The sequence below is a fragment of the Typopeltis vanoorti genome, chromosome 7, assembly GCF_054136105.1.
Source record: "Typopeltis vanoorti isolate ZY-2024b chromosome 7, IOZ_Tvanoo_1.0, whole genome shotgun sequence".
Lineage (NCBI taxonomy): Eukaryota > Metazoa > Arthropoda > Arachnida > Uropygi > Thelyphonidae > Typopeltis > Typopeltis vanoorti.
This window is the reverse complement of record NC_143555.1, coordinates 134,479,012-134,499,907: the sequence shown is the minus strand read 5'-3', so window position 1 is coordinate 134,499,907 and position 20,896 is coordinate 134,479,012. Positions and strand designations below refer to the sequence as shown.

The window sequence follows — 20,896 nt, the reverse complement described above, 5'->3', positions numbered from 1 at the left end:
AAAAAGTGGCACTGGCATGCAAAGTTTATAAATAAAAGTATCCCTTAGAATTATCTGCTAAAGATACCGAATGTTTACAGAGAGAACCTGCCTTCCTTCACCATTCGTCTACAAATCTACCAGCGGTTTATTGCAATTGTCAGAATAGCAGCAGTAAGTATTCCGGATACGATACACGTTTTTCTGACGCACACCGTTATTTTGCCATTTCCTTTTTTACATATTCACCGTCAAATAAGTTGGTTTTTTATATAAACTTAATTTTGATATGGGTAGGATGGTTAATCCTATCTCCCAGATCTGTTTTGTCTGTTTTGTGAGGAAGAGAGAGAGAGAGAGAGAGAGAGAGAGAGAGAGAGAGAGAGAGAGAGAGATGAATTCAAGTTTTCGGGAGGAAAAACTCCAAAACTCCGTATGAGACCGGGCAAACTCACGCTTACACTTACATTCAACTGAAAAACCTTTGTAAATATTCTTCATCCGTTAAGGGTAACAAAAGACTGGTGATTAATCCAAGTTTTCTGGTTTCGGGCATTTTCTGAGATAAAATTCAACTTTCATTTGAAAGCAATAAAGCTTGGAATTGGCGAGTTAACACCAGTCATATAAAAAGGTTATTTCCAGATTTGATTAAGCGAAATCGAGTAAACCCCTAGTAGCGTTTGATTATTAGACAGGTTTTCTTTCCCCTCCCTCCTTTTTGTATACATCCTTTGTAAATCCTACAAAGTTGTACAATAAATATGGAAATATAAAGAAAGCGGTTTACGAGGGGCAAGGAGAAAGAAACGCATTTGGGGATATGATCTGTGCAATTAAGATAAACAAAGAAAAGTTCCTTGAAAGGAGGATGGCAATACGGAGCCAATAGCAATACTGATTCCATAAAAACATTTCTGGAACTAGTTTTTTCCTTGTCGAGATATTTGTCGAAAGCCATAATTCCAACAAAAACCATACAATTTCGTTTTCGGTATGGTCCCGGTAAGTAGCAGAAATACAATAAAAGACGCGTGATTATATTGTTGTATTTCTTCTACTCTATTCATGTGGAGACTTTAAACTGGAAATGTAATATTGCTAGCAAAGCCATTTTTAAACCGATTACTCTGCTAACAAAAGTAACTACAGTATATCAAACTGCAAGAAATATTTGCATAGCTTCGTGGTAACGTTACTAGTTCCGTAATGCTACACCGTTATATAAAATCTATTCTATTCTATTCTATTCTAGTCGTCGACTAGAGGGAATTCTAGACCTTTTTTTTTTAAAGTCAGTTCCGTTGATCTTTGGTATAGGCAAGTAAGACATCTTTAGTCTTTTTTTTTTTTTTGACAGTAAAAACTCACCATTTCAGACAGTAATACCGGTTAGGGTTTAGGATCACAAAATAGCGGAAGTCTTCTGCCGTGCTCTCGCCGATGTCTTCAAACTCATAGGTTAGGCTAGGTTATTTTGGATTTACGGCCGAAGATACTCAGGGTATGAGGGCCACTGTATTATATCTGTTAATTGCGTGTGTTCTTATGGCCGTTTTGTCTGTTTTGCTGGAGGAGAAGAAACGCTTCACCACCGTATAAGCCCGGCTAACTCACCTTCCGTTGAAAATCCCTGATAAAGGTTGTTCGCATCCCAGACTGGATTTGAATCCAGTCTTTCCAACTAAAGGGCATCGTCGAAACCGAATGAGTTAGGGATGCTCTACAAATCATCGTTAGTCTGAACTCAACTATCAATGGTGATTAAAGGTAGAGCTGGATACCTACCGATTTCCGAAGTAAGGGGCAAAAAGGGTTTCGCATAATTCCTTTAAGAAAGAAAAAGGCGTTTATCCAAATAATAATTATTTTTTAAATCAAAAAATTAATGATTTTTAAAATCAACTATTAATCAATCATTAATTACTATTTTTAAAATCAAAATGTAGGAATACCAAATTGCCAATTATGCATCATCGCATCACATGTTCTTAAATTCCACGAGGTAGCAGCAGCACTAATCGGTTTTTATTATATTGAGAAAGACACACTCTGAGGACACTGAACTGGTGTATATCGAGATGCGTAGGAGATATAAAAAGGAGGAAATTTATAGGACCCACATCTCGATGATGAACTGTTTGAACATTGGCTAATTACTTTTCCTATCCCATCCTCTAGGGGACGTTTTTCCTTGCTCACAAACTGAAAAATAAATAAAAATCACAGAACGGAAAGATTTCAGAACGCTCCCATTATTACCGTAATGACAGGTCTGAAATCAGGCATTCATCCATGTAATTTTTGCTTGAAAAGTTCAATTTGGAACTTATTAAACTCACCTGAATTTCTCCACGCTGAAAAAAGTCTGCTTGTTTGGAAAACGTTATGTTAGTACAATGCATCCATTTATGCTTTAAGCTTAAACAGGAGTGAATAACTTTTAACATGAAATTCAATTTGGGAGGAAGAATCTGAGGTTTCACACCTATTAAGGAATATTTTTGTGCACATGTATCTACAGAAGCTCGCCAGTCTTTCTCCTGGTTACAAAAGCAGGGGACATTATCGGAGGCTGACTCACTCCCAGCATCGTCGTGCAAATATTCAGCTACCTCAATACTGTAAGTGATGCTACATTTTAGTGATGGAGGATGCATCACAAAAAGCTAGCATAGTCAATAAACTTTGTTAAGCAGAGCGTTGCATCCAACCCCCATATCCTCGATAGACAGATCTATTTACAACCGGTACTTGCCAGTACTCTTTATCGTCTGGACAACCACTTTCTATCTTTGCGTGAGCTCGTGTGCATTCAAAACAAACGGTGATTGAACATTTTGGAGAGTATTGGATAAAATCTTTCTAAAATATGCATATCTTGAAGTGATTCGTGTTTACATAAACATCACATATGCAAGTCTATGCAAATTTATGGAATATTTTCATTAAAACATTGGGGAAAGCCTTCTGATATCCATTTAATTGCGAAATGCAAAATAAATTTTCAAATGGCACAGCACAAATAACTTGCTGTGGTTTCCTACTCAGAATTTTATAATTCTTTTCAGGTTGCCTATTTTAGTGTATTTTAAAAGTTATCCTTCTTGTTATAGTTAAATTTCGAATCATGTCAGAAAAGCTTAGAACTCTGCGACTAACGAAAAAAGTATACCAACCAACACCCACTTTAAAAAAATGCAAAATGATATCAGTTTTCAGTTTATTCAATTCCATAAAATATCTATTCTGAATCGTCACGTGCTATAAAACCACACCTTCTTTTCTCACACGCAATCTGGGCGTACTCCTGAGGTCATTACAAACATATCGAGAGATCTAAATGTGAAGGGGATATGTGGAGAATAACTAAAGTGATAGTGGCTTTTTTTTTTTTTTTTAATTTCCGAAACAGATAAATCTCCCCTTTGTATGCTTCATAAATAGTTGGCCTTGAAACTATAAATATTTGGCTCTGACGGTCTCCTTGACAGACTCCCTCCTCAGTCAGAAGCAGAATATATCTCTACGTGCTTCGAAACATTGGATTAACTGAACAGCGTTGTTATTTTACACTGACCGCTGACAAATGAGCTCTTTATATACGAGGTGTTTGGAAATGGATGTGTTGAAGGAAACCACTTGTGAAAGATGTCATAGACAGACCTGCTTGTGGGCGAAAGTTACTGATGTAAACAGATAACGAAAGAGGGGGAAGAGTGAGAAACTGAATATAAATAAAACTGGCGTGAAATGCAATAGTATATTTAGCATTTCATATATAATAAAGCTCTGTCTGCATATAAAGTACGATTATGGTATTTAATGCTAACTGATAACTCATCAAAAATAACGGGTAAAGTCCTATTAAAATCAATGAATAAATAAATGTGTTTCCCCTATTCTTATTTAACTTGACAAGTAAGAATAAATTAATTGCAAATGAACAACGTATTAGTAAATGACAAACATTGAAGCTAAGCAATACTTACGAATGTGATTGTAAGATATATTTGAAATATTACTTTCATTTCTTTATTTGTGAATGTTATATTATTATTATTATTATTATTATTATTATTATTATTATTATTATGTGACAACACCACACTTCCAAGGTGGTAAATTATTTTAATATGGCTAGCCAAAACTTTAGAATGTTTGGCTGAAGCAAATTCTTATTACTACAGAAAACTATAGAATTAAGTCAGTTTAACTTACTTAATATATATATACAGTATATATATATTATATATTCTTATTATTGAATTGCATTCCACGTTATTTTCCATAAAATTACTTACGTTGTTGAATATAGTTCATTATGAAACATAGAAACTGTATGACATTTATTAGATATATAATATCCTTGCAAATTTAAGACATTTAACGAACGACTAAAGAGACCAAACATAGCTAAAACACAAATCGTTTGGTTATTAGCATAGGATGAAAGTAGCGCCCTCTCAACCAGATAACTGAAAAATATATGAAATTCACTAAAAATTAGTCAATTCTTATAGTGCCTATTATTATAGTATATTAATGAAGAAATTATCACAAAAGCAATCAGGTAAAATGAATAGATTTATTGAGCTTAAAACTTCGTCTTCTAGTACTAAAATTAATTTTTAGTCTAACTTAAACACAAATTTCCTTTTATGCAACTACCAGGAACGGATGATTAAAACTGTTATTTAGACATAAACAATCTAGTCGCGTATACTCTGGATTTGAAAGCACTGTCACAATGACTTGATTAACAGTCACCCATATTTATTCGTTGTAGTTGCAATGCACCAGAGAATTTAGGACCAAACATTTATAATAGTGTGTGTGTGTGTGTGTAAATTAATATTCACACCACAATCTTTTTGTTTAATTCCCAAATTACAGTTTTCTGCGATGAATGCCAAGAGATCGACAATAGTTTCATTTCGGTAGTTGCCTATTAGCATTTTACGTGATAACCAATACGTTCAGCTAGTTAAGCAGGGAATAAAAAAAATAAAAAATAAAAAAAAGGAGGAAATCTTTTATTTCGTTTTGGCTTCGGTCAAATATTCAACATGCTTTAAGAATATCTCTCACATCGGTGTGCGCGCATTCTCATTTAGTTTTTAATGCCTTTAATTAGAGTTAATTACTTTGTAATTAAGGTTAATTGCAATGTAAAAATTCAAAATTCGCAAACGAAAAGCACTATTTTTAAATAACGTCATTCGAAATCAACGTGCGGAAATGATTCCTAAGCGAATTCTCTGGATGTAATTAAAATGCCAACAAAAAGTCGGGGAACATTTGACAGGTAAATTCTATATTAAAAGTATGCAAATAAGATCACAGGAAATGGCGTTTCTTTACGTAGTATTTAAGAAGTGATTGCAGCGTTATAAGCTACGAAATTAGACTTTATTCATGAATTATTTAAAATTTTTATTTTTATTTATTTTGAGATATTGCTGCGTTTCAGTAATAAACAATCATGTTTCCCACTTATTATGTGGAGAAAATACGAAATGGGAGAGGAAGAAGAGAAATAAATAAAGTATGCATATGTTTCCTGATGTTAACGCATTTAAAAAATGGAACGAAAAGATGATCAGATAAAAATACATCACGAAGAGTATAAAACATGCAGTTTGCACTAATGAGTTTTTAATGCTATAACTTATACAAAATTTAGTGATATGTTGTGCTTGCCTTACCTAAATATACCGGGCGATCCAAAAGTAACAGAAAAAGTAAAAATTCAATAATTCCAAAAGTATAGACAGTAGCACGATGCGGTTTTCAAAGAAATGCACAGAAAGACATGGAATTTTTTTTTTTTTTTTTTTTTTTTTAATAACGAAAAATTTTATTGCCAGAATAGAACTGGCATTTCGTACGGGACTGTGTGGCGATAACTCAGGATCATCCCCAAGAGGTATCCTTACAAAATCCAACACGTACAGGAACTGAAACCAACCGATTTCGAGAGACGTCATGAATTTGCAAATTGGGATTTTCAGCAGATGGAAAACAATGCGGACTGGCTGTCAAATGTCCTGTGGACTGACGAGGCGCACTTTTCGCTTAATGGAAGTATAAATGCGCACAACTGCCGCATCTGGGCGAGAGAGAACCCACTAGCCATTGTGGACACCCCTTTGCATCAGCCAAAGGTGATAGCATGGTGTGGGTTCACTGCATCATTAATTATAGGCCCCTTTTTCTTTGAGGAAGTCCACAGCGCTACATTTCGAACTGTTTCTGTCACATGCGAGCGTTATGCAGCGCTCTTAAGAGACAGCATCATTCCCTCCTTGCAAGAGGGGCAAGGGTTCCATAGTGTAACATTCATGCAGGATGGAGCACCTCCACACATCGCAGGTCCTGTCCAGCACCTGCTGCGATCGACATTTGGCGATGACCGTGTCCTCAGTCGCTCTTTCCCGCACGGATGGCCACCAAGATCTCCAGACCTTACACCTTGTGACTTTTGGTTATGGGGCTACTTGAAGTCACAGAGGTCGGCCGACGTCATTGGTCATGTTAAAAGAAGCTATTCGCCATCGTGTGACAGGAATTACAGCTGAAACCCTCTTCGATGCTGTGCAGGGTGTCGTGCCACGTCTGACGTCCATTCTCATAAATGACGGCCGTCACACTGAACATTTGTAATCCTAGCTGTGTTGCAAACTGTGCTGCGCCAGTGCACAAACTACTGACACAACTGAAGCGCCACCTATCGGTGGAAAATGTAACTATTCTGGTAATGAAATTTTTCGTTATTAAAAAAAAAATCCCATGTCTTTCTGTGCATTTCTGTGAATTCATCGTTCCGCATCGTTCTACTGTACTTTTCGAATTATTGAATTTTTACTTGTTCTGTTACTTTTGGATCACCCAGTATATATGGAAGGTGATTATGTAGTGCATTAATTGGCAGTATGCTTGTAGTATGAATGGTAGACTATCTAGTTTGTAGATTAAGTATTGCAAGTTATGGAAATGAGTCATGGACACTCAGAAAGAGAGTTAATGCATTGGAAATGTGGTAGAAAGATGGAAAGGATTAGCTATACAGAGAGAATATCAAATCAAGAAGTTTTAAGAAGAGTTGGGATGGAAAGAACACTGCTCAAGAATATTATGCAAAGAAAGACCAGATTTGCAGGACATCTTCTAAGAGGTTCTTCGGGACATCTGACAAGAATTATATTACAAGGGAAAGTTGACGGGAAGAGAAGATGTGGAAGACCAACTAGAGAGTGGCTCAATGACATCATGGAATGGACTGGTTTAAGAATGACGGAGGCGACAGACAGACAGAGAGAAATGGAGAAGAGCTGTTCATCTGTTCAACCCTCTTGCTAGAGGATGCTACCGGATGACGACGACGAGATTAAGTAGTGCTCTCTCGCGATGGATTCTTCTCTCCTTGGAGGTATCAGAAGAAAAAAAATATGTACACTGTTTTGAAAGAAGTCAAAGGACACCATAGTGTAAGGAACGAATACTCGTAGCTATGGCGCCCACCTTAATACGATGTTGGACCTCCCTTCGCTGCGATGACTGCAGCAACCCTACGGGGCATACTTCCCACAAGCGTACAACAGCAGTCATTTGGGAATTTCTAGCCATTCTTCCTGTAGGCATGTAATGAGGTCCTGGTCTGTTGTGGGGAAGACATCCCTTGATCTCACCCGACGCTCCAGTTCATCACACAGATGTTTGCCAGTCAAGTGTGGTGACGATCATCTCCAAAAACCACGCATTACAGCAGCAGCCGCCTTATGACACGGTGCATTGTCTTGCTGAAAGAGACAATGGTCTGTTCCGTAGAAACGCCACAAAGTAGGAAATATTACATTGTCCAGAATGTTCAGATACATCTTGGAGTTCAATGTTCGTGGCACCACAAACCAGGAAAAACAGGACCATACCATCACACCGCTACCTCCGAATTTCATAGTTGAGCTTACGCACTCTGGTAAGAGGCGTTCACTGGGAATCTGCCACAAACACACACACACATACACACACACACACACATTGCTCGGCAGCGGTTATTCGTTGTTATTAGCGTTATAACGTCGCTCCGTGACACTTTTCAAGCTTCCACGTCCCGCTGTACACGCTCTTTGCACCACTGAGGACGAGGCTGCATGTGGGTTGGGTAATGTGGGGCTTGCATATTGCAGTCCTATTATACAACCTCATGTTGTGAGCCCCGGTATTGGATATTTATGTGCATATTTGTATTCAAGTCGATGCTATGCCTGGAACTCCGCACGTGTTCCAGGTTTTACATATTAACCTTCATAGCACCCACCCTACGGTCATGTTCGGTGAGTGTAGCGGGTCGGAACTGAGATGGAAGTGTAGGGAGTAATTACAGTTGATTCCCTACGCTTGCATCTCAATATGTTGTCACTAATTGTTGACCTGGATGGTCCAGTTGTCAACAATTTGCCTAATAGATACGCCTACAATGGTATCCTATAGCAATGCCTCTTTCAAACTCCATCACTTCCCTTCTCGCAGCAATTTCAATTTCACCAGACAGAGTTGCACTGACTATAATGATGCTACAGAGGGGTAGCATCATATTCCTCCAATTTATACCGGCTACAAAGACGTGGCACGATGCACCATATCCATGGGGAGGGGGGGGGGTCGCTGACTTCTTTCTAAGCAGTGTGTAGCTTGTATTAGTACTGTAGTTAGGTAAACAAAAGTTAGGTAATCGGAAATTCTACAGAGAGCAAACATGGAGCTCTTTAGTTCACTTTAACTTCGCCAATAGGTAGAGTGATTATTTCACACTGGGCGGTGAAATTCTTCAACCACCTTATATACGCAAACATTCCTTTGTGAAATGCGAATCTACGACTTAGGTTAGAGCACGGATGCCTAGTTGTCCGAGCGGATCCCCTTGGCCGACTGGTCGAGCATCCTGATGCAAATAAAAAGAAAACCTAATAAAGGAAGTAATTTTCATTCAGATTTTGCATTTTGTATCAATAATTATTGGTCACATTAAGCATACGTACATACGTCTTTATTTCAGCCGTTTCTTACGTAGCGGATATTGTCAAATATAACGGCAATTCTTTATGTGTTTCTTGTCAGTCTACTACATCTAATACAAGCTGTTCATACCAGTAGAGCTCGGGGAAGGCTGCACCTATTTCCGTTTCATTTGCCTTTTTAAGTTTGAACGACATCGTTTTGCGACAAATTTTTCATGACCAAAACGAATGACAAATTTCATAAATGCTGAATGTTATATTTTTACATATAACAACCATTTTATATGCAAAAATATAACATTCAGCATTCGAAAATGTTGAATATTAACGTGCTCAAAAAAAGTACTGAATAACTACAACGATATATGTCATGGATTAAAGGTTTATTAACAAAGATATACAGGGTGTTCGGGATAAATTTGACAGTTTCGTAAGGAAAAAGAAAATCTTCTTTGTATCTATTAAATTTAATGAATTGACAAAAAAACATTACCAGGCAGAGTTAATTACAATACTATCAACAAGATTTACTCAAAATAACCACCATTAGCATCGATCACAGCTTCAATTCTGCTTCGGAACCTCGAACAAGCTGATGCTACAGTCTCCCTGGGAAGGGCCGCAAAAACTGTTTTAATTTTATCCATTAACTGGGCTTTTGTATTACTGGAAGTGCGATTGGTGTCTTTTTCAACTGCGCCCCATACAAAATAATCCATGGGGTTAAGGTCTGGGGAGTTTGGAGGCCAAACATTTGGACTGGTGAAGTCGTAGAAATTTTCAGACAACCATTTTTGACTTTTCCCAGAGGTGTGGCAAGGGGCCGAATCCTGCTGCCATACATACGGCCTACCATTGGCTACCCTTGTTATCCAGGGCTTGACTACAGTTAGCAACTCCACGAACAAAGCCCGAATTCCAATGCCAGGGTTCTTCAACACCTGTTCCTGCAGATTTGCGAGGAATTCTGCTGTACGAACGCAATCAGATCGTCTGCTAGGGATCTTTCTTCTTGCTACATCCTCGTAGTCACCATTGCAAGTCTCTAGTTCATGCCTGATTGTTTTTACTGTATTCAGGGAGCATTGGGCAGCAGTCGTAATATCCTTATTTTGATGGCGGGCACGAATCATCATGATACAAGTTATTCTCTTCCATGATTCAGGTGGGTTCCAGCTATCCATCCTTTCTGACATCTTGTATATGAATGAAGAAGGGTCCAAACTTTTAAATGAAGAGAAGTGTGTGTTAATACATGTAACTTACGGAAAAATATAATTAATTATAAATATGTCAAATTTATCCCGAACACCCTGTATATGTTTACACCTGATGACATGTGCATCCACAACAACAATGGAATCTTGGTCGAATAAAGCATTAACGATGGTAGATTACGTGCTCGAAATGGGTACCTTGTCTTTCAAGACAGGTTTCGTTGGAAGGTTCTCTGTCATCTTGGAGAACAAGGATTGGGACATCTGCTGGATATATCGTGTAATTTTATCCCTTAGTTCATCAATGGTTAAAGGCCGGTTATGGTGGAATACCCATTCCTTCAACATACCCCAAAACAAGCATTGAGTGATGTGAGAGGAGAACATGAAGGGTACTGGAATTCTGTGAACCTCGAAATGAGCCTCCTGGGAAGTGTTCTGATAAATAGGCTCTAGAACTACGCTCCGTTCTGTTGGAATACCTGTGCACGAAATAGAATGTTTTTTGCAGACACATTCTATGCAAATCCTGAGTGAACAAAACCAACAGATTCTCGATGTAGTCTTCGCTATTCAAGATCACGGTTATACCACACTCTTCAATGCAGTAGGGCCCAATTATACCATGCATGGAAACTGCACACCATGTGGTGATCTTCCCCCTGTGAAGAGGTTTCTCTTGGACAAATTCAGGTCTCGAAAAACCACGAAACCTGTAGGTTCGTCTGTTTACATGACCGCTTAATTGGAAATGCGCTTCGTCCGAGAACCAGACATTATAGAGAAAGAACGGATCTTCATAGGCATTGACCAGCACGAGTGCGTAGTGTTCCCACCGTGCAGAGTAATCCGTTGCTGTTTAACATCCCCCCCCCCCCCCGAATTACGTACGAAAAGGCACCTAGCTCCTTAAGGATTCTCTATAGTGACCACCTCGGTATCCCAAGTTTCCGCTGTTTGGCGTTGACTGCGTTTCGGAGGCTGTAACACTTCTCTTCAGCACACCTCCGTAATTCTCATTTGTGTCAACAGTTCGTGGTCTCCCCGAATGCTCTTTGCATTGGGCGCAGAACACTCGCAGTACGTCGGAACCTCTCGATTAAGGCAATGATGACAATATTGCTTAAGGCATCCTTACGGAAACGACGAACAAACAGCTCACAGACATGCCGTAAGACTTGGACCATTTGCTCTACCAACTCCGTATGAACGAAAATAATGCACAACAACAAACGTATTTTCTTACGTCAACACCATTGCTGCAGCTAAATGTAATCGCATAGACTGTTGTATGTGCTCTTCTGTTAATGTACATACAGTCGAACGGCAATAGCGCGTGTATTGAAGGTCTCGAACTTCAGTTTTTTTTTTTTTTTTTTTTCCCTTGCACCATACCGTATTTCAACATAAAACAAACTACTAATGGTTGCATTGAAGAAGAAAAAAAAATTGTCATGTTCTTTCCTTTACGTTATCATAGGTTTGATGAGACCTGCTATCTTATTAAAGGCTGAAACAAGCAAGAAACTGCGCTGCAAATTGTGATCTGTAGACAGTAACTTTGTAAACAACTGTGTGAAGGTGTCTGGCTATAGTTTTTCTGCCGATATGGAAGAACCTGCCGAAACGTTTGTTCAATTTGGCAGTCAGCAAAGTGACGATAACACGAATATGACGCCATGTATAACAGCGTAAATTACAGTGTAAATCGTAAGTTATGGAAGTTTCGCTAACCTCAGAACTCCCTTTTTTTGGTAATCTGCCAAATTGCGTTCGTTTTATGGAGAAGACACCTCACTAAGAGCTCATACAAATGCCAAGTCATAGCTGAAAAGTCATTTATTTTGGACATCCAACCTGCCACTGTATCTCTTCTGTGTTTCAATGGCATTCCCCCCCCCCCCCCTTCAGTATTTAATAGAAACTACACAATAAGGCGTGGTTGATCTAGAGCTAATCAGTCACCATGATATCGCTGCTGAGGTCGTATAACAGTCAGCGGTTCCCCTATTGTGGTGAAAAATGACCACTTTTTCTGCGTAGCTATCAGAATAATGGCGGCTGTAAAACTGGATGGTTTGTGTAGTAATCATACGAACCAGAAGTCTTTTTTCAGCGAGTTCTACGAGAGCGTCGCAGCTTTCTTGATGTTGGCACTAGAATTCTTTTATATTATCAGGAATTAAAATATAAAAAAAAATAAATAAATAAAATAAAAAACTCTTGTCAAGGTTTCTATAGATAGCACGTTTCGATCGCGGCCATTAATTTTGCATACAATTTGCTATAATTTCCTTTACTATCCTATAAAATTGCATCTACTTCCACGTTACTGCCCATAATTTCCAATAGAACAAGATTCATAGTTAAAAACAGATAACATTCAAGACCAAAAGGCTCTTATTACGTAGTTTCAGACTGCTGCGTCGCTAAGCAGCCTCCAGCAGAAACCAAATTCGCGTGTACAACTTTGACAAAGTTGTTTTATTTACTTTCGACAGTCCATTGCAATCGAGACGTTAATTGTTATCTTTCAGTACGTATTTATTCATGGAAATTTAGAATGTACTTAATATTCAACTACATTGGAATTTCTGGACTCAAAATCATAAATTTAAATGCCTTGTTATTTTTAAGTACAGGATATAATATAAAGTACTTGATGGTTTAACATATTCATGCTACTGTGGTCATTTCAAGAGTTGTGGCTACTGCGCATGCGTAGTCAAAAAAAAAAAGTACAATAAAAGGTTTGCTGCTAGAATGCATGACCTATCCAAACGTTTGGCAGCAATGATAAGGAAGGACTAAAGATATATTGAAAGCCTGTAGACGTATTTTGTTAAATACATGTTTAGTTTAATAAGTATTACAGCGTGCATAACTTTTGAAATAACCCTTGCAGGCGAGAGCGTTAGCCTCCTTGACAATCTTGATGAAAAATTCTGCGACGATTTCCTTTTATAAACAACTCCCCGTCCCCTTTAAAATACACATCCGATCGCTTTGGTCGTTATCTGCGGTTTCAGCGGATAGGTCTAGAATCACCAGCCAATCAAATTTCCTTATGTTATTTTATCCTAATTACCTATCAACACATGTTTTTATGTTAACAGATAACACTGACAGTTTAACACAGTGCGATAAGATTGGTAATTAATAACCTCTGTCTCATCCAGCTCTTTGACTCCATCTGTGTACTGGACTCTGTTGATTATAACTGCATTCTCTAATCTGCAAATAATGAATGCCATGAATGTCACTCACGCTATCTCTGAAACATTGGGGGGAGGGGGGGGAGATCCAATGTTGTTTGAATTTGAGACGTTTGTCAATAACTATTTCTGTTATTGACAAACGTCTCAAGTTCCATCCGGTACTGTTACTCCTGTTTTCATTTCAAATCTTTTTTTTTTTTTTTTTTTTTTTTTGGGAGTGGGAAGGGGGTTCAAGATTGGCTTATTGGCTTTTCCACTCAGCTCTCATTCAACGATATAGGCCCTTGTAAAATAAGACCTCCGCAGTGCAACCAGAAGAATGATGGGGCATTGTTGCAGTCTTCGATGGAAAAGACCAGAATGTGATTCTCGTCAAAACGAGTGGAATCTTTCTTTATATGGATCTTTTTAGTGGGAGATGTGTTAACACCGAGCTTATAGGTAGCATCTTTTTTTTTTATATTAAATCTTTGACATTTGGAGTTTTCATTTCGCATACAATCATATCGTCCAGAGAGACATCCAATTTAGAGATAAACAATACTATGGGTGAGCGGTATGTGAATGGAAGATGAAGTAGTGTAGACGGTATCCTGTATAGTCCAGAGCGCCCTCTCGTGATGAGTCCTTGAACGTTTTGAAAGTGTGATGTAATAATAATCATAAAATTAATTCTACTGAAGTTGTTATGACTATATGTAGTTCAACAGCCTACTATCATTAGTTCTTGGTGAAACAAAGAGTTAAATTTAAATGGTGGAGAAGAAAGAAACTGTAAGATTAATTGCCTTGAGTATCACTAAGGTTCTGTTAATTTAATTCAGTAGAGTTATATCCAGTTCATAAGTTTGAGCAAATACTCTGTGTCAAAGGCTTCACAAGCAGTATCATTTGCATAACTACAACACGAACAACTGCCCTAAAGGTTGGAAACTGCATCGATTAGAAACATACAAAGCTAAAAGGATTTCACCGTTTTTACAAATACAATCACATCGGAAATATTAATTACTATAATTGAAAAGTGAAAATTTTTCATTCAGCCATTTATAAATACATTTAATATTTTAAATAAAATTTTCAATAAAGAATTATATTTTTTGTAAATTTCCAAATATAGAAATATGCTTACATTTCAAATTATATTTAATTCTCAATTTATTAATTTATTTATTCTTGATTTTCAAGATAAAATTTACTAATAATTAGTGTAATTAAATGATTTAACATACAGTTTAAAGAAGAAATAGGCGCCACTGTGCAAGTCAAGCCAATATATATTTGTTATTTTTTTAAATATTATACAAACTTTAACATAAATATTCAGCGTTTAAACCCGTTTTATAGTTATTTCTAGTAAATTGATTTCACAAAAAAATGAAACGAAAATAACCTTTCGTTGTATTTCATTTTAAATAATGCAGAATTAAAAGATATAAAAAAATGTACTCATCATATTTGATGTTATTATATTAAGTGATATTTACTAAAATTAAGATAAAATACAGGTCGGTCAGTGTATTTTGTACGTCTCTGTAGGCACAGTCGCAAGGATCACAACAAAACTCGATTTGAATCTCCACTGGGATGTAAGGAGGCGCCATTATAACGACTTTTCATTTGAAGGTGAATTAGCCGGTCTAATGCAGACGTGATTAGTTTTTTTTTTTCTCGAAAACTGAGAATATTTTTCAATCCTTCCTCCAAACAGCAGACAGAAATAGGAGAAAACGTTTAACAAACAGTATCTATTGACTTCGTAGTTTTAGATGTCTCGGTTGTAATTCTAACAATAACAACAAAAGCAATACAAAACCTGCTTCCCGTTAAAAATTCAGAGCTAACTATCCATCTTGGCCTTTTCATATCATTGTGTATAACACTCGCCCAACGTTAAAATGATTTTTAATTTCAAAACAAAAAACAAAAAGTGAACTGAATATCATTCGCTTAGAAATATCTCCGAGACTGTTTTCGTTGTGTCTCTGTGGTACTTTTTCTCTTCATGAATTTCAATTATCAAATCTGCTTCACTTTTTTTTAAAAAATTAAATAAACAACATTTTTCATTTTAACGCTAAAAAGAAGCCGCAATAATAGTTTTCTCCTCTACTTCTTTTAATTTATTTTGCTTTATCAGTTTCATTCCACATACAGGATTTTGTGTCTTATTAATAAAATCTTCCTTTCATTTATTTGACGCATAATTTATTTTCTAGGACGTATTGCTTCACGTTTATAGATATTGCTTTTAGTTTTTTCATACGAACATACCCAACTCAGAACTGAAAATAATGATAATAAATAAATAATCACGTACCAAACCGAGTAGAAAAATTGCCAGAGTTGATTAAGGAAAGGTAAAAGAAAGATACACTGCGGTGAAGTATCATGTAAATCAATCCCGAAGTTTTTTCTCTTTTTTTTTTATGTTTTTATTTAGTCACCATAGCAACCATGTCTGTAAAGTACACAAGAATCTGTTACAAATAATGGAATTTAGCAATAAGTGTAACACGTCGTGAGTGAGTGAGCCAAAGGGAATTTGTCTGTTTATTTGCAATTAAATATTCTTGTTTATATTTTATTCGGTCAGTAGACCATATTTTCTTGAGCTTTTTCGTTTGCTGTATTTACGGGTAGACAATTTAGGAGACCAGAAAAGAAAAAAACTGTAATATTCTACTTCTATTTCTAAATTCACATGGAATTCAAAATTTTCACGTTTGTGTGTGATTTGGAAAGCGAGTGAAGTGAGTTAGTGAATTCATGCATAACAGTTTCGAATCGCAGAAAAAAAATCGCCAGTTATTCTGTCTATTACAAAGAGGAATCAAGTTATGAAATTTATAGAATGGGGGAAGGAGGGGGGGAACATCTCCGATTGCTTTTCTGAAGAAGAGAATTAAAATAAGCTACGCATACACTTAATGAATCATTTTATTGTTTTAAAATGCTAAATTAAGCATTTTAATGTTCTTTCTTAAGAACATTAATTATCGAACAGTGACCGAATTTGGAGGTTGATTCTAGAGATCGATTGAATATCAAAAAACTTGATGAAATAATTGCCAAGGAAATATATTGACCTCCGTAGCTCGTTCGGTAGCGAAACACCTTTTCATTCGACTTGAGGATATATATGCATCGTTGACAAAATATATTTGGGCATCTAGTTGTGGTTAAAAAAAAAAAAGGCGTTTTAATTACATTTCTAGTACTGAGTGGGACCACCTTAGACCTGAATGGAAGCAACTACCCTTCAAGACATGCTTTCAACCAATTTCTGATACGTCGCAAGACGAATATTCTTCCATTCTTCTCGCAAAGTTATCCCCATTGCTAATGCTGATGATGGCCGTTATAGTCTCCGGAGAGATTTTGGCATTCTAATTCGTCCCAAAGATGTTCGATAGGGTTGAAGTCTGGACACTGAGCTGGCCAGTCCAACACTTCAACGTTGTTGTGGAAACCAGTCTCCGAATATTTGCATGTAATAGGATCTGAAATTTGCATGGCACATAAGGTGTCCAAATACTTTTTGGGGTCAGCGCGGTTAGCCTAGTGGCTGTGCGCTTCGCAACCATATGACTGGGAAAGGAGTGTCCCAGGTTTGATTCCCGTCGAAGACGTGAGGAATTTGAGGATCTTCCTCAGCCATAGCCAAGTTAGCCGGTCTTGGGCAGTAGGGTTTGTCCGCCAGTTTATCTGGCGTTTTTTCATCCCGCAAGCAGGCAAACCGGCCCCGTGAACATACACTGATCTACGGCCATAAATACTTAACCCCCCCATGAGGGGGCTCAACTCGCCCCAATAGGGACGGGGGAGAAAAAGGGAGGAAAACTCCATACGAATAAATAAATAAAAAGACTTTTTGGATACCTTATATTAATCCCTGTGTGTGTGTGTGTGTGTGTGTGTGTGTGTGTGTGTGTGTGTGTGTGTGTGTGTGTGTGTGTGTGTGTGTGTGTGTGTGTGTGTGTGTGTGCAAATAAAATAACAAGTATGATAGCTGGTGCGTGTAGTACGTGGCGTTCCTCAATGAGTCCCTGACTCCCTGGAGGTCTCTCCTCTTAATAATAATATATATATATATATATATATATATATATATATATTGTTGAAAGTTTTTCCACTTGGTTATACTATAAATTAAAGATACCTAGAAAATTATATACTTGGTTTAATCCTTTATCCAAGTGTAAGGAGACAAAGTTTACGCCTGAAGTATCTTCAGGACTGGGGAAACTCGCGGTAAAAGTGGTATGGCTTCACATCACTTGATTTAGTATCCCATAATGCAAATCACATATCCTTGCGGACATGTATAATGCTATGCATTATGGGAAGGGTCACTACCCAGACCGGTTTCCCTGTTTAAGTGCAAGGTTACCTCTCCAAAAAGTCGTGCGATCACTCAGATCATCCAACAATTAACAACCTCAGTGATCATATAACTCAGCGGTGTCTCTGCTCAGTGACTGGCTCCCCTATCACAAAGCAGAATCGTTCATATTCCAGGAAAAGAATCAGCCAAGGATGCCCTAATACAGGCCACCCCAACGGATCCAAATCCCTGGATGCTCAAAAGCTGCCTAAGGCAAAAACTTTAAGGGAGCAAAAACTCTGCTCCCCCGGAATCAAACCACCAACCGGTTTCCTTGTATTATGTGCGGGGTTACCGCCCCAAAAATTCGTGATCCCCAGATCACCCAACAATGAGTGACCCGAAGGATCTTTAACTTAGCGTTGTTCCACTCAGCAACAGGCTTATCCCGTCACCAAGAAGAACTCTAAGCGTTGGCTCTACCCAGTGGCAGGCCCACTTCACCACTGAGCACCTAGTTTTCCCATTCAATCGTTTCCGACCGTAAGTGACTTTGTAGGCATTGCCCACAAAGTATTCCTGGTGAGATTTTTACAGGGTAGTTCAGCATTGTTTCATCCCCCCCCCCCCCCCCCCAAATTTTATCCGGGTTCGGAACGGCATATGGCTGGGACGTATTCATGACTGTAATCCATCTGTGTTCAGGGGGCCGATTTGCCTGTTCTGTGGGACGAAAAACCCGAGTTTCCGGGTGAAATCCCCCGCCTACGTATGAGACCGGCTAACTCACCTTTAGTCGAAAGAGACCAGATAAAGGTTCCTCGCGTTACTAACGGGAATCGAACCCAGGTTTTTCCGAACAAAGGGCTTCGTCTATACTGACTGAGCTACGGAGGCTTACCAGTGATGTACACTAGAAAGGGTGTAAATGAGAAAACATAGCCATGGTGCACTTCTGCATTAGTAGAAAGCGCTGAAGAACAAGATCGTAGAACGGAAGCTTGCCGAGAACACCACTGAGCATAGCCGCTCATATCTCATCTGAGGGGTAACAGCAACAGCCGAGCTTCAGTTAAAACTTTGCCATCCATTACCATGGACAGAAACTCTGCTTTATTGGAATCAAGTCACCAACCAGTTTCGACCCTTATTGGGGTTTCTTCAATAGTAGCCACACCCAAAGGTGATACCAAGGTTGAAGTAATGCAGAAGTCATATTTCCATATACGAGTTGACAAAAGGTGTCACACCTTATTATTAAAATACTCTCGGTTACAGATAAATAGCTGTTAAAAGTTTTTCCAGTTGGTTGTACTATAAATTAAAGATACCAAGAAATTATATACTTGGTTTAATCCTTTATCCAAGTGTAAGCAAACAAAGTTTGCGCCTGAAGTATATTCAGGACTGGGGCAACTCGTGGTAAAGGTGGTATGACTTCACATCACTTGCCTTATATATATATATTAATCGTCCATTATTACCATGAGTCCGCTAAGATTTAGTGTGGAAACACTGCGCTAGAAAACCAAACACAGTACTTCGGACCTCCAGTAAGCACGGTGATAGTCTTACACTGAGCAGTGTAAGACTATCTAAAGGCATTCGTCGCCTAAAGGCATTCGTGACCATAGTATATTTTGGACGCACGACTTATTGAATGAAGAACGAAGCGCCATCCACTCCAACAAAGAGCACGCAGAAGTGAGTGTCAACTTGCATTGAAACTACTGAGTAGTTGTCTTTCCCTTCTCTCAGCCAATTCAAGATCGCCCAGATGTTCACATTTAAGGTATTCTTTCTATATTCTAAAGCTTTGAAGTTTGCGAAATAAGAAGAAGTCATGCAGTTATTAAAACTATGAAATTTCAATGATGTACACCAGAAGGGGTGTAGACGAAAAAACAAAGCCATGGTGCATTTCTGCATTAGTGGAAAGCTCTGAAGAACAAGATCCTAGAATGGAAGCTTGCTGAGAACACCTCAATGTTATTCTTAAAGACATTTTGCAAAGCATATACAGGTAACCCTCGTATAACGCGGATGTTAGGTACGTAGAAATTCCGCGTTATTTAAATCGGGTTATACGAGACTTAGATCACATAGAAAAAACATAGAAAAAGTAGGGTTAGTTTCCGAAATCGTTTTTTTTTTTAATTATATAAAAAACAATGACATATCCAACAAAAACAATATTTTTACTTAATTCAGCTAATTCATATAAGTTAAGAAAACATAAACTATGAGACAAATACGTAGTAAAAAATTATAAAAATTACAAATTGTACATAAATTTCATTGCACATGAATGTTTTAGATACAATAAAATAAAGCTTGTATTAATCGTCATCACTGTCTTCAGAAATAACATTTCGTACATTTTCTTTAAGTGGCCGGAGGTCGTCACCACTTGAAATCTCTTGGACATCATTTGTATAATTCTCATTGCATACTTCGGCTGGTTTAGTTAACAAGAAGTCAATAGTAAGACCTTGCTTACTACTATGCTGCAATTTTTTTATTAAGTTCATAATATGGAGCTAAACAAACATCCAATTGTCTCGTGAATTTCCGGAGCGCTCCATTGAGGGATCATTATCCGTAAAATAACTTCCTAACTTTCTTGCCAAGTCCAATCCTTCTGCTAATTTAAACTTTTTTCTTTAAACTGAACTCTTTAACGGATTCATCACAATCAGAATCTTCGGCAGAACTTTCCCCGCCATTTGGTTCGACGCCATCTATTAATTGTACCAGTTTCTCCTCATTTAAATCTGTTTCTCCGTCAATTAATTCACTAATTTCGTTTTCAACCATATCGCAAAAGCCCTCTCCACCAAAAATGTGTGCGACATTTATTATACGATGTAGCTCGGCATCCACTGGAGGTACGAAATTTTGATCCAGAACGGCTTCAGGTCATATTTTTTTCCAGCAAGCAATCAGCGTAGAGGGTTGTAATTCCTTAATGGACAGAGAAATAATTTTTACACAATTCAATATTGAAAACTCTTTCCACGCTTGAGCCAGTGTCATGTTTGGATTAGATTCCATTTTTTCCAAAATTAATGGAAATGTTCGCCGAATATAATATGACTTAAATGTTGATATTATTCCTTGGTCGAGTGGTTGAAT

General features: G+C 37.7%; 1 protein-coding gene and 1 pseudogene across 2 annotated transcripts in view; one reads left to right on the top strand and one right to left on the bottom strand.

The window, feature by feature from the left end:
* The window catches only part of LOC150105087 (exportin-2-like), a 175,749-nt pseudogene extending 173,110 nt beyond the window's left edge, over nt 1-2,639 (bottom strand).
* Nucleotides 1-20,896, top strand: part of stet (rhomboid serine protease stem cell tumor) — a 349,608-nt gene that overhangs the window by 30,798 nt on the left and 297,914 nt on the right. The window lies entirely within an intron of this gene.